The sequence below is a fragment of the Festucalex cinctus genome, chromosome 7 (assembly GCF_051991245.1).
Source record: "Festucalex cinctus isolate MCC-2025b chromosome 7, RoL_Fcin_1.0, whole genome shotgun sequence".
In the NCBI taxonomy this organism is placed as follows: Eukaryota; Metazoa; Chordata; class Actinopteri; order Syngnathiformes; family Syngnathidae; genus Festucalex; species Festucalex cinctus.
The window spans coordinates 16587354-16602472 of NC_135417.1; positions in this window are offsets into that span (position 1 = coordinate 16587354).

Sequence of the window (15119 nt, forward strand, 5' to 3'; positions counted from 1 at the left end):
CTGAAATGGAACAGGAAGTCAGCCATTTTGTTTTTAAGCTGCCATTTTCTGGCCCGAATTTGATGAACTCCAACTAGGGAATTTGCCCAAATGAGCCTCAATTAGCTCTCAGTTTTAGAAGGTCAGAAAGTAGTAAAATCTGTTGCATTTGACAAAATCCCAACAAGGTCTGAAGGAACCATGCCCAAAATCAAACAAGTCAGACATCTTGTTTTGAAGCTACCATTTTGGGTAAACTTCAGGTGTCAGTCAGTCTTTGAGGAACTACAATCAAGAATTCACCCAAATGAGCTAAAGTCGGAAGCAGGTCTGCGGATGATCATTGCCGAATCTTGACAAATTTACCAAAAAATGAGACCTTCCTTGCCACCAGTTTCACCAATCAACTTGAAATCGAGTGACCATGTTCATCACGAAAAAGTCTAAGGACCCCAGCCTGAAAGTGAACAGGAAGTTGGCCATTTCTGTGTGAAGCCGCCATTTCCAGAGGTTGTACTTTCACTCCTCCTACCAGAGAAATCACCCAACTTAAACAGAATGGGAACAAAATTTTAGTCATACAATGCGGGCGTCGTAGCCTTTTAGTGATATTCCAAGCAAGAGAAAGTTGCAAAGTCTCTTGTCAGAAAACCTGTTGAAAAGTCGCCCTAACCGTCATGGCGACGGCTGCCGTGCCCTCATTGTAATCACCATGCCTCAGAGAAGTCCCGCCGAGTGTGATTGAAGAAGAAAGGGTGGGAGGGGATGGGGGTTGCCCTCTGGTCTGGAAAGGCTCGTCTTCTTCTGAATTCCATTATCCCAAAGTGGCGCAAAGAAGCACAGCAACATGGAGGATGAGGCAAGATGGGGAAGATAGGAGGAAAGCCGAAGCGAGGAAAAGCTGGGGAGGAAATTGTGGCACGAGCTCCTCATCTCACGGAACATGGAGGTAGATTCATGTAAGGGGATTACGAAGGGAGATTGAAAAAACGGTGGAAGAAGCGAGTGGTGGGTCACTAGCATATGAAATATTCTCATCCACCAATTTGTCTCAAAACGCTGTAAAAATACATGTAATCTTTTTTTTATTTCGATAAGATGACACACATGCAGTCATCGGGTAGCCATGATGGAGGCCCCCGCTGCTGCCGCTACGCTCCATCCATTTTTCCTCCCAGCCGACTAATTAAAAAAAAAAGTCTTAATGATAGCGCGTCAATAGCCGTCCCCGCGCAATTTATCATGCACGTACGCCATCGATCTCCGTGCAAACGAGCCGTAAAAAAGCAGAACTTTTCTGTCGGCGGTCTAAACTTCTATGCTTTGTTATTATCAGGAGTGCTGTTGCACGCATTACTGGCACTCACTGAGGTATTTTAAGCACTGAGTCGTTAATCAATGAATGATTAATTATGGAAGGATTATTGAGCTCGCACTCATGTGGGTCCAAATAAGAGTCCTAAACGTTGGCGGCCCAGCAAGCACAGTGGAGGCACGACGGGGCTTACTGGTCACACCTGATTGGACGAAGGATGTCAAGCGACTTCCTGACACACAATTTCAATGTGAAAACACAACAATAAGGCTGAATTGCATTGGATCTGATTGGATGAGGCAGATACATTTTGCTTGATGCTGTCGTCGCTTCCTGCCACCTTTCGTATGTGACACCTGTTGCGTCATCCTCGCCCTTCCCTCCCTTTGGGCTGCTCGGGAATTCAGGCGGCCTTCTCATTCCGACCACCATTGATTTGGTCGTTTGTGAGCACTGACGCAATCCTGCAACGGTGTCTCGCCACTTCGCCTATCCTGCTCCCATCTCGTCCTCCGCTTCTTTTTCTATCTCGTCCTCCATCTTCCACCGCGCCTCGTTATTGAAACAGGGTCGGAAACCTTGGCGCAACGGCGAAACAATGTCTTGATTGGATGGAGCAGACGTTCCCGCACAGAAGTGCCACTGAGTCAACATTGATGCAGCAGGTTTAAAGCAGAGTCAGGAATAATTGCTTTGCTTCACCGCTCCCCTTGACAGACAGCAATGAACCTTGTTTGATCATTTTAGTGTGTAAGACAGTTACAGGTAACTCACTATAAAAGAAAATTTTGTGTAGATGCTATGCTAATGTTACATGAGGTGTCCTAGCTGCTCCAACAATAAATCAAGCACACATGCTAATGTACAGCTCCATGTACTCTTCACTATAATATTATCATGAATGCTAACGATCATGCCACCTGAGAGGTGTCCTGGCTGGTCCTCCAACGAATCAAGCCAATGAACGCTACTGCTTAATGCTAACAGAATTCATTTGTGTCACATGTTGAAATAAACACAGCTCATTTTAGCATATGACAGCTTCAAATGACAAGCTCTTAACAATGCTAGCAGTAGTACCAGTGCTAATGTTATACAAGAGGTGTCCTGGCTGGTCCAACAATTAATCCAATAAATGGATGCCCAAGCTAAATGCTAACATAACTGTTTTGTGTCCTGCGCTGAGGTAAACACTACATGTTAGTGTATAGCAGGCACAACACATTCACTGTAATCCACCGATGCTAATGCTAGGTGTCCTGGCTGGTCACTCAACAAATCAAGCCAATGAATACTAATGTTCTAGCAATACTCATTTGCGCGGTTAAGATGCACCTACTAAATGTCGGCATCTATGCTAGTGCTATGCAAGACGTGTGTTGGCAGGTCCATGTTGATTGCACATACTAAATGCTAACAGAACTCATTTGCATTAGCATTGGCGCTAACACAAGTGTGATTAAAGAAACATGTAAAAAAAAAAAAAAATTATAATAATAATTGCACACTCAGTTTCAAAGACCGACCATCTAGATGTTGCACTTTCTTCAAGAATAGTGTCTGTAACTGGTGGACCTGCCTTAGACACGTCGCCTGTAGCGTTAGCATGGGTGCTAACCATGCTTTCAATTTCACCACATATCTTGCGGCCTTTTGATAGAGACCCTGCTTTGCTTTTGAGAAAACCTTTGACATATTTGCTGTTTTCGTAGAGTAGTCCAGGAGCATTGCAGCAGTATATAAAAGACGGTTCAGTCTAATCATGAATGATAATAATCAGTTTTGTCCGTGCGCGTCAAAGCAGAGGCAGCAGCTAATCAATATAGGAAAAAAAGAGAGAAGAAACGAAGAGGTGAAAAGCATGACAGCGTTAAGAAGTCGTTACATCAGTCAGAGTGAAGTCAGTTTCTTTTAAAAAGGGGTTATTTGGGAATGAAAAGGAAAAGCTCGACAATACCCAGTTGAAATAACCATAATGATAATAATAATAATGGTATGGTAAGGCGGAAACGCTCTGCTGCTAATGTCATAGTTTGTGTGATTTTCTACGGGCAATTACGCTGGAACACAAGAAAAATCAAAGCAGGATTGTCATCGGCCACTGACAATTGCACATACACACTGTAATTAAACCTATTGATTGCAAAGGATTCTCACACGCGCGCACGCACGCTTATGTTTTTCCCCAGAGATGTTGATTTTTTTTTTTTTTTCAGTCCAACAAAATCATTTGATATTTGACATCTAAGGCAACGTTTTAATTAAATCTATTACATTGATTCACATTGGGGAAAACATGCCAGTCATTGTTGCAGCACCACTAATAGAAATAGTTCAGAAATTAATAGTTTATTTAAAAAAAAATAAAAAAATAGGTGCACTGCGCCATCACATTTGTGCATTTTTATTTTGTTCTAGTTAAATACTGTAAAATAATTTCTATAAAAAAGCATTATCTATTTAATACTTCATATTTACCTTTTTTAATACTTCTTAAAATTTGAATGTTGTTCACCTGCAACTCTTACTTGGCCATTTCCTGAATGCTGATTAAATAATTTGTCATAATACTTATTTACTTATTAATTTATTTTTTAAATATATACATTGTTTAAGTTATCTTAATTTTTAGTTTAATTTTAGAATTTGTATTTTTATTCTTCGCCTGCAGCTGTTTTAAATTTGCTTTAAAAAAATAATAATAATAATACAAGCCATTTACAGATTTTAATATTGATGCCATGAAAAAAAGTTGATAAGTAATAATGAAGTTATCAATACAACTGTTGAAAAATAAATATATAGCTTTTTTATGGTAATTTCTTTGAGTTTTACTTTTAGTTTATTTTTACTTTGGTTGATTAGATCTTTCAAACACAAATGTCTTAAGTTTTTTTTATGTATGCTTTTTTTTCCACAGGGACCAGAGATTCATTTTGATTTTATTTTATTTTTTTATATTATTTCTTTCTTACTTCAATTATTGAACCGCAGGTTGAAGATGCGATTATAAATCCTGTAACTTTTTTCCCCACATAATTTTGCTATCTTGACTTCATCTCAAATTGGAGCTGAATTCCGATGACTATGACTAGCAGCCTCTTATTGCAGCGTCGAGACGAGATGAAAAACAAAAGGTTGACTTTGTAAGCAAAAAGGAGCCGTTTGAGGCCTGTTCTTGAGGAACGCTTTTAACGTTGATGGATGGTGAAGCGCTACAGAGTGCTGACCAATGGAAAGTGGTGTGTTTCCAATGGGGCACCATGACCTTTGAAAAACTCTTTCCTGGAAGACGAGAGAAAAAAGAAGCTGTTCCCCGTTTCTTTCCCCCCGGAATTGCTCGGCGGTGTCCTCCAACCGACAGAATAATGGCCCAGAAGTTCTACGTGATGTCTTTGAAGCTACGCCGGGGCGCGCCTAATCAGACTGAGACGCGGGCGCTCGCAACTTGGTGGGAAAGAAGTGAATCAGTGACCTCACTTCTCACTGGTCGCCACGGTGACGTGTCTATGCCGTGTGGCGTTGTTGTTCCTCTGTCGCTCTAACTGTTGTTGGGCCTCACTCGAGAGCTGCTTTCTTCTATTTCCTCTATGTCAAAGTTGTGTATTAGGCTTTTTTTTTTTTTTTTTTTTTTTACTCAAATTTGGAACCGCTGATAAAAACCGGGATCCGCTTGAAAGCCAAACTCTACGTTGAAACCCTGACTGCTTTAAAAAAAAAACAAAAAAAACGAGGTCACACATTATAACAGCTGAATTTTATTTAACCTCAATTTTGAAAACATTGTTGAAAATCGGGACCCTGCTTGGAAGCCAAAAACATACTGCTGTCAAACCAGAGGTCACACATTCCAACAGCTGAAATTTTCTTTAAACTCAACACTTTGAAAAAAAATGGGACCTTTCTTGGAAGCTAAAGCCTCCTCTGAAACTTTGAAACACGGACTGCTTCAAAAAGCGAGGTTACACATTATAGCAGCTTAATTTTAATCAACCTCAATTTTGAAAACATTGTCAGAATTTTATTTAACCTCAATTTTGAAAACATTGTTGAAAATCGGGACCCTGCTTGGAAGCCAAACATACTGCTGTCAAACCAGAGGTCATACATTCTGACAGCTGAAATTGAGTTTAAACTCAATTTTGTAAACACTTCAAAAATGGGACTTTCTTGGAAGCAAAAGCCTCCTCTGAAACACTACTTCGAAACACTGACTGCTTTCAAAGCTGAGGTCACACATTCCGACAGCTTAATATTAACGCAATTTTTGTTTCAGCTGTTTAAAAATCATTACCTGCAAAATCCTTTTTTGAAACTCTGACTGCTATTGGGGTAGAACTGCTGATTTTAGACATAGAGGACAAGAGATCAACTCCAGGTCAGGGACATCCTGACAGATGGATTTTTTTATTTTTATTTTTTTTAAACCCAAATCTGGAACCACTGTTAAAGAAACTGTTCAGAAGCCAAATCCTATTTTTAAACCATGACTGCTTTAAAACCCAAAGTCACAAATTCTATCAGCTGATTTTTTTTAACCTCACTTTTATAAACAATGTTAAAAATCTGGACCCTCCTTGGAAACCAAACCCTCCTGTGAAACCCTGCTTTCAAACCCGAGATCATACATTGTGACAATTTGATATTTTAACTCTATTTTACGTCAGCTGTTTAAAAAAAAATAAATGAATAAAAATCGGGCCTCCTGCCTGTAAGTTAAACCTTTAAACCTTGACTGCTTCCAAGCCCGGGATCATACATTCTGACAGCTGAATATTTTAAATTAATTTGCAACAGCTGTTAAAAAAATACATTAATAAATCGGGCCACTGCTTGTAAGCTAAACCTTCCCCTTAAACCTTGACTCTTTCTAAGCCAGAGATCATGCATTCTGACAGCTTAATATTCTAAATAAATTTTGCAACAGCTGTAAAAAGAAAAAAAAAGAAAAAATCGAGCCACTGTTTGTAAGCTAAACCCTCCTCTTAAACCTTGACTCTTTCTAAGCCCGAGATCATGCATTTTGACAGCTTAATATTTGAAATAAATTTTGCAACAGCTGTAAAAAAATAAAAAAAAATAAAAAAATAATAATCGGACCTCTGTTTGTAAGCTAAACCCTCCTCTTAAACCTTGACTCTTTCTAAGCCCGAGATCATGCATTTTGACAGCTTAATATTTGAAATAAATTTTGCAACAGCTGTTAAAAAAAAACAAAAAACAAAAAAAAAAAACAAGAAAGAAAATAATCGGACCTCTGTTTGTAAGCTAAACCCTTCTATTAAGCCTTGACTCTTTCCAAGCCCGAGATGCATTCTTATAGCTTAATATTTTAAATACATTTTGCAATAGCTGTAAAAATAAATAAATTGGGCCCCTGCTTGGAAGCAACCCCCCTCTGAAACCTTACTTTGAAACCCCGAGTGCATCCAAATTAAAGGTTAAAAAGAAGAAAACTTTGTTGAGTCCGGTTGTCCAAGTTATGTATCAGGAACAACAGTAGACAGCTATTAAAAATCTGTTTACTTTGACATGCTTGAGAGTTGATGCCATAGTTGCACATCAGTCACTACAGTGGACATTCGCCATTCCATTCACTGCTACCCCGTGGTCAATCTTGAGTGTGCATCAGCTTCCACTGTCGTGACTGATGACAAAACCCCTTCTTGATAGCTAAAGAAGAAATGAGTTTTGGTCTCATTGGGGGTAACCAATCAGATGTGCACAGCTGAATGTAAGCGTGTTGTATTCGTGCACAGCACGAAGACGACTGATGAAGACATTAGTGTCTAATTAAAGCCCAAAATTAACATCACAAACAAGACAGAAATATTGATGACAATTCAGCATTGTCTTAATTGTTGTAAGCAAGAAAGAAAAGTGGATTGTTGTTATGACAGTTGCAAAAAAAACTAAAATAAAATTATGGAATATTCATTGTGAAGACTCCGGAGAGCGAGCCGGGACGGCAGGGAAAGCAAAGCGAGCGGTTCGCAACTCATCCGGCGACCTGGCAGAGTCGTTTATCTTCAAGTGGCACCCGTTAACGCTTTCTCATTCTAGCTCGACCGGGAATAAAAACCGACCTCCGCGTAAGACCCCTCGGTTGGGGAGGCATCCGCTCGGCTCCGTAGGGCCGATTGGATTGACCGTTCGGAAACGAGACTTATTTTTATGACGCTTTCATGCAATTCACAAAAGAATTCAATGAAGATTTAAATAGAAACCTTTTTTTTTTTTTTAGTTGATGTAACAGAAGAATGGAGACAAGATGCACTGAAAAAAACGAACCAAATGAAAACTAACTAAACAACCAAACTCACGGTACAAAAATAGCATTTTAACACTGTTATACGAGTGGAAAATGTGTTTAATAAATTAATATTTTGAAAAAATATTTCACTTTTTTTACGTAGTTATTTTATAACTATTTCACAATAGGACTATTCTCCACCCCCTTAAAAAAATAAAATAAATTCAATTTAAAAAATAAATAAATAAATCACTGGGATTATGAAAGATGTCTTACTTTCCGGATCAAAATAAACGACATCAGTGATTCGCAAATGGCATTGCAACCAATCAGAGATCTTGCAAAAGGTGCAAAATCGATCAGATCTGTGTAAAGTCTTATTACAATTCTTTTCATAGTTTGAGTTTGTTTCAGGATCATGCTTTTTCTTGCAAAAAAAAAAAAAGTCTGACCCTTATTATCATACTACAACTTTATTCTCACAAATTACAACTTCCCCATACCTATTAGAACTGTTATGTATTTGGTTTTTGGGATACTTGACTAATTGGTCCATTTTCAGAAGTAAAAAGTTAATATTTTGTCCAGAATGAATTTGATAACTTCATTATTTTCTTGTACAATTAATAACTTTGAAATATAATTTTTCCACTTGCTGTCAACTGAAGATGACATCACCTGTGCTGAGGAAGCAGGTAACGAGACGACCAATCATGGCTCACCTGTTTTCTGGGTTTGGTCAGAAAACTGAGCCATGATTGGTCGTTAGCCACTTCCTCAGCACAGGTGATGTCATCTTCAGTTGACAGCAAGTGGGAGAATTAGTATTTTAAGGTATTAATTGTACGTGAAAAATAATGAAGTTACCAAATTCATTCTGGACACAATATAAACTTTTTAGCTTGTTTTTGACTCAAAACCAGTTATGCTAGCCAAAGTACACTTTAGCCTGAGTCTTCTATGATGTCTCATTTTTGAATAAATATTACACCACGAACCTTGATGCCTTGGACTGTTGCTGTTTTTTTTTTTTTTTTTTTTTTTTAGCAAAACAAGATTGGCAAGTCATACGCTGGAGTTCAAGAGCTTCTTTTCCGGCACACGGGGGCATATAATGTTGCTTTGTGAGCACAAAAGGAGTGAAGCCAGCGTGTCAGTAGTTGTAAGTGCACGCAGTGGATAATACAGTGCGTATCAGTACAGCTCGCCGTCAAAAAAGCACAAAGACGAGAAAGGGAAGAGAGAAAATTGCTTGTGTTGCCTGAACAATAGAGGCCGCCACCTCTGCTGTGTCTGATCTCCAGTGCTCAATGCACCTTTTATCTCTTTCTTATACCTGAGGCTTTGCGCGACAATGCAGATTGGGACACCGTGACTTTTTTTTTTTTTTTTTTTAATGGCTGCAACCTGTTGAGGAGCTCTAGCGATGGTAATAAAGGAGATTAGCATTAGCTCATTAGCATTATTATTGTGTGAATGCTCAACAGCATGTTATTCAGCAATGAAATTATTAACATTTCACCATGCTTTTGTCCTTTCACATTTCTACACAGATTCAAATCATTCTAACATCAAAATATTTACAAAATTCAAGACACACAGGCAAATCCACATTTTACCTCGACCTTGCACATTTCTCCACTTCAAATTTCATCTTCATACTGTTCAGCTTAATGATGATATCCACAGAAATATTCTGTGCATTCCCGCATTTTTCCACTTTCTTCAGGCCATGACAAAATAAACACATACTGTATGTGTACATTTTTTACATACTATATTACCAAACAGTTTTTCAAAATTCCTATATTTTTCATGAAAAAATTTACAAACGTTTCATTGTTCCAATATTGCCATGAAAAAATTCCCAAGTTAATGCAGATATTTTACATATTTGTGTAAGATTGTATTCTTGTAAAACTACATTTTAAAATAAGATCTATCTATCTATCTCATAAAATTACTACTCTGTTCTTGTAAAATTCCAATGAATGTGTGACTATTTCCAGAAATTCAGAATTTATTCTCATAATGTTCCAACTTTATTTATTTGCAGAAGAATTAGAACATGCTCATTTGGAAAGCTACAGTGATATCTATCAGATTTTTTAAATTATGACTATTCTAATAAAATTATAATTTTTCTGATAATGCACTGGCATAAAGTTGTGAATTTATTGATTTTCATTCTAACAATTTTTTTTGTGTACAATTCTGACTTTGTCTTACTTACATTTCTTATAGTGCAACTTTATTCTAGTAAAATTTATGCAAGTAATATTATGACTGTTAAAAACAAGAATTGTATTAATTTTATTGTATGTATTATGTAATTCATTCTCGTAAAATAACTTTGTCTAGTGTTGTGGTTTTATTTGCATAACATAGCCCACTTGTAAAATGTAAATGTTTTTTCTAGTAATATCACAAATTTAATATTAAGACATTAATTGCATAAAACATGACTTCGTTTTCATAAAAAATACTGCTTTATTCCATTAAAATTACATTATTCTTGTTAAATTATGCCTCCAATATTTTGATTTTATTTGTATAAAATTGTGACATTCTTCCCCTTATATTACAACTTTTTTTTCAAGTAAATTTAAAAGAAAATTCTAATCATATAAAGATATTATTTGGATCAAATCATGAAATCGTGACTTTTCTTCGTTTGCTTTGGACAACAGCGAGGACGATCGAATGGCTGCTCTGTATTCGCTATAAAATTGCCGGATATTAGCCCGTGCAGGCGTAACGGACGAGTTCCTGATGGTGTTGGAGAAGTTGGCCCGCTGCAAACTTTCCATTTTCCCATCAGCGAGGACGCCAGGCGCCATCCCGGCTTAATGGGCCTTGACCGTCTCTCTCTTCTTTTTAGCCGCTTGCACGCTGACCCGGTGGCACTCATTCCCATGCGGGACACACTCCAGCGGGCCCCCCCTGGCTCTCTTCATTTCACGCCCTTCACTTCGCCAGGCCACAAAAGCCCTCGCTCGCCGTCTCTTCTCAGCCGCCCGCGCGTCCATTTTGTCTATCTGCGTGCGTTCGCCTACGCGCCTCCTTTCAAATATGACATCTTCTCTTTTCTTTCCTTCTGCAACTGAATGTCGATATTTATTCTGCTCAGTGGCGTTTTGATACAAGGATAAACTAGTGGAACCGAGATGAAAACGTACAATACTCTCAGGATAAAGGAGGTGTGGTCAGGGTAGGCAAGTGAGGCAGTGTCGCCCCCTGCTGGCTGTTCTCTCCATTGTCGCATTACCCAGTGGCATTGTGGGAAATACGCCATGTGGCCTACACTTTCCCAACACGTTCGAACGACATTGCCCAGTTTTCTGGGTTTAGATTTCTAATTAGGGCCTCAAATTAGGGTTTAAAGCCAAGGTCAAGTTCGCAAGCTAGGGTTATGGTTTTAAATTAGCGTTGCAAGGGTGGTTTAGAAGAATCACAAATAAAAACAAACAGTATGTTTCCAAAAGGGTTCTCTACATTTTGTGTTCTTTGCTGGGGGGCAACGACATCAAGATAAGGCCTTCATTAATTCACACGGCCACAAAACAAAAGGCGCCCCGAACAATTACATGAGTTACGCTTTGTCTGAGTGGCCTAATTACAACTTTATCTCAATCTTTTTCTGCTCTATTCTTCTTTTTAAAAAAAAGTTTTTTTTTAATGCTTTTCAAGTCAATCGGAACTTTTCCATCTGCCAAAGGGTACGAATTGATGACTCATCACTGATTAGCAGGCAGAAAAATCATTTTATATCTGCAAAAACACACATATACGCACACAAAACAACTACTTCAATGACCTAAAACATAAACATTTTTAATAAATTGCATATTTATCCATTGTGGGACTAATGAAGACTACTTCTCTTAATCACCAAATACATTGTTTAAAATCCACGTTTCCTTAGAGGAAGATCAGAAGCCCCTCAAGGAAGCCGTAGCGCGGAAACAAAACGCAGCACAAACTTACATGAGGTTAAAAGACAGTGATTCAAGTTTTCTGTTTGTCAGTGACTGCCATGTTGGAGGGCAACACATTGCTTCGTTCTGGTGCTTCGAGTGTTTTGAATAAAGAAATTCGATAACCGACATGAAACTCCATTAACTGCGTCATTCTTTCTCATGATCATGACGCACACTTTCGACTACCAACTGCAACAACTGTGAGGTTCTTAAACAGTACAAGCCAAGATTCACCACTTAAACTTTAGCGTGAACTCAAAAGCAGTGCTGACGGCAAATCCACAGCGGTGCAATGGCGCCACCTACTGGGATGTATTAGTCATTTTGGAGGTTTAAAAAACTGAAGTTCACAGAAAAGCAGCATGTGTACCCGTTTAAAAATACTTGACATCTACATATAAATATAGATTCAGTATATACATTATGTATACGTTGGTGATAGTAAACTGGGATTATAAAACGTCCACAGCAATAAATTGAGTGAAGTGAAACCGCTTTATTTATGCTTCTTCGCACACAGTTAGGCTGAGATCATGAATAGACTACATTCATCTTTATATACAGAGGCCTCACTTTCAATTCTGTCTGTTAAGGAGCTTGACTGATACAGGAAGAAAGGATGTTTGTATCGGTTGTGCCTGCACAAGGAAAGCCTCTACTGTACAGTACAGCTCTCCCCAGAATTCAAAAAAAAGAATTTCACAGTTCAACACTTGAGCACTGTCTGATAAAATGGTATTTCTTGTTCGATAGTCGTCTGCTCCCAAATGCGTTTATACCAAGGCTAGAAATTAGCAACTAAGCTGGTGATACCATAACAGAGCAGTGGTTGTCTTAAAGTGCTCTAGTTGAGTTGAGCTGAGAAAAAAAGACTATTTTAATCTGTAAATTCGTTTCAACCGAGCCAAATCGAACTGCTGCGTTTTAAAAACTGTACCGTCCCTTGAATTGTATCATATCCACGTATCGTGATGCATACTAAATAGTCTTTTATTGAAGAGAGGCACACCCCTAGTATGGGCGTTATATAAGCTTTTTTTCCCCCCCAGAGTCTTGTCTAAAGAAGCTGGAATAACTTCTACTAGGCTGGCGACAAAAAGAGTTCAGAATAAATAATACACAGGCAGACCGTCTGGGTCTGTCGCCTTTTTAGTTTGAAACACTTTAATGACTGCTTCTAGATCAATTTCAATTCTATCCATGTTAAAGTCTCTCATCACAATTTCTAAGACCTCGGCACATTCTGCATTATCAACATTAAAACGCATATAGAAGCTGTGCAGTATGTTTGCCCTTGTGGTTTCATTAACAGCAAACAGAGGTTTCATTTTAGCATCCATGTTAGTCATATGTCTGATCGAGTGCCATAGATTCCTTCTGCTTGGACATTATGTTGCTGCCGCTCTGTTAATATCTGGAGACTCGGGTCCTTTTGGGCTATGAAGTCTCATAAATTATCCTTCATTTTAAAAGCAGTCTTATCCTTTAAATGATGTCAGTGGTGAAATGGGGTTTGTAGTTGGGATACTGTTTAACAATTTTCAGGGGTATGACAAAGTCAATGTAGTCAGTAGCATCGTCTATGTCCGTATCATTGAGAATAGTATCGCAGTCTATGCAACAAAAGCATCCCATCAACTCCAATTTGTCATTCGTCAATATAGAATTTCTGGATTGGTTACATTATGGTCAGAATCTTTTAATAGGATGTCTGGCTTTAGCAAAACTAACAAGATAGGCTTCAAGTTTGGGTTTTCAGCCATTGTTAAGGTTTCTAATAAACATTTAAAGCAGGGGTGTCAAACTCATGTTAGCGTAGGGGCAGCATGGAGGAAAATATATTAGCAAGTGGGCCGCATCGGTAAAATAACGGTATATAACTTAAAAACAATTACCATCATTTATATGCAGATTTGTGGACCAGCCCTAAATTACGGAGCTCAAATGTAATCATGTTATTCCGAAAAATAACACAAATGCAAATGGAACGCGGCAACACTTTGCCGGTATACGTTCCGGACGTGTTAAATCCACCTGTTTTGCATATATATTGTTCCCAGAATGCATTGCGTGGCGCAGTTAATGACGTTATTAAGTACGCTAATCCTTGTCACATCTTTGTGTTACCAGTAATTGAATTTGTGTCGTATTTAACACAATTTTCGGTCTATGATTAAAAAAATAAATAATAATAATAATAATAATAATAATAATAATAATAATAATTAAACAAACCGTAACTTTAAGTTGTCTGTAAAATAATGACATCCAAGACGATTCCCCCGTACAAGTTTCATTGCTCATCTGAGGACTGAATGTGAAAGTTAGTATTAAGGTTTCCAATCCAAACAATTGTGAGCCCAAATTTGAAAGCCTAAACAACCTTGACTTACATTTTTTGTCTCACATAGAAAGCCCTGTATGTGGCGCAAATGAAAAGTTTGCGTCCAGTGTGAACGCACAATGTCAACGTGCCACAAAGTAACGTAAAGTGGAGTGAAACAATATGACCTGTGACTTCCTGATTGTTCCAATTCAAGGAGTCCGACTGACGTGTTAAGGGTTGTCCTGCCTTGGTAGAGGTCATACTCCTCGTTTTCGCAAAAGGCAACACACTTTTGGTTGCCAGTGTTGTTTGGTGTTGTTCCAGCATCTTTCCTGCCTGAAAAGAAACACACACACACACATCAGGACATCAGAGGGGCTGCACATTGAGCGGATCACAGCCAGACCCTTTTTGTAGACCCCCGCTGACATCTGTCATCTTCCGCACACATCCCCGCTTCTGTTCCTGCTGTGGTCCACCACTCTGGCAGCCAACTGGGCCTCCCCAGTGCATTTGGCTGACCTTGAATTTTGGACCATGACCTGACTGTCATATTGCCTAGGATGTTAAATAGACAAGTATTCTGATTGGTCATTCTTTACTTTGTTTGCTCATTAGTTTGTTAATTAGCTAGGTAACGTATTTATTAATTTACTGATCAGTAAAAAGGTACTGAAAAATATTCCTTTATTAGTAAGCAAGCAGCATAATGGGGATTAAAATGATTTACTTCGCTAGCTCGTTTGTTCGGTTGTTGTTTAGCTCATTTATTTATTAATTTTGTGATTAGCCAGTCAGTCAGTCATTTGTACATTAGTGTACCAGCAGGGTTAGAAATTACATAATTAGTTAGTTTGATCATTCAATCGAGTCCGGGCTTCAGCCTTCATGGGTGGAGTTTGCATGTTATCCCTGTGCCTGCGTGGGTCTTCTCCGGGTACTCCGGTCTCCTCCCACATTCCAAAGACATGCATGACAGGTTAATTGGGTGCTCCGAATTGTCCCTCGGTGTGCTTGTGAGTGTGGATGGTTGTTCGTCTCTGTGTGCCCTGCGATTGGCTGGCAACCAGTTCAGGGTGTCCCCCGCCTACTGCCCGGAGCCAGCTGGGATAGGCTCCAGCACCCCGTGAGCCTTGTGAGGAGCAAGCGGTTAAAAAAAATGGATGGATGGTTTGATCACTTCATTTATTTGTTAGTAATCTAGTTAGCTAACGAGCAAGCTCATTAATTTGTTCATTTATTGATTAGTCAGTCACTTTATGAATT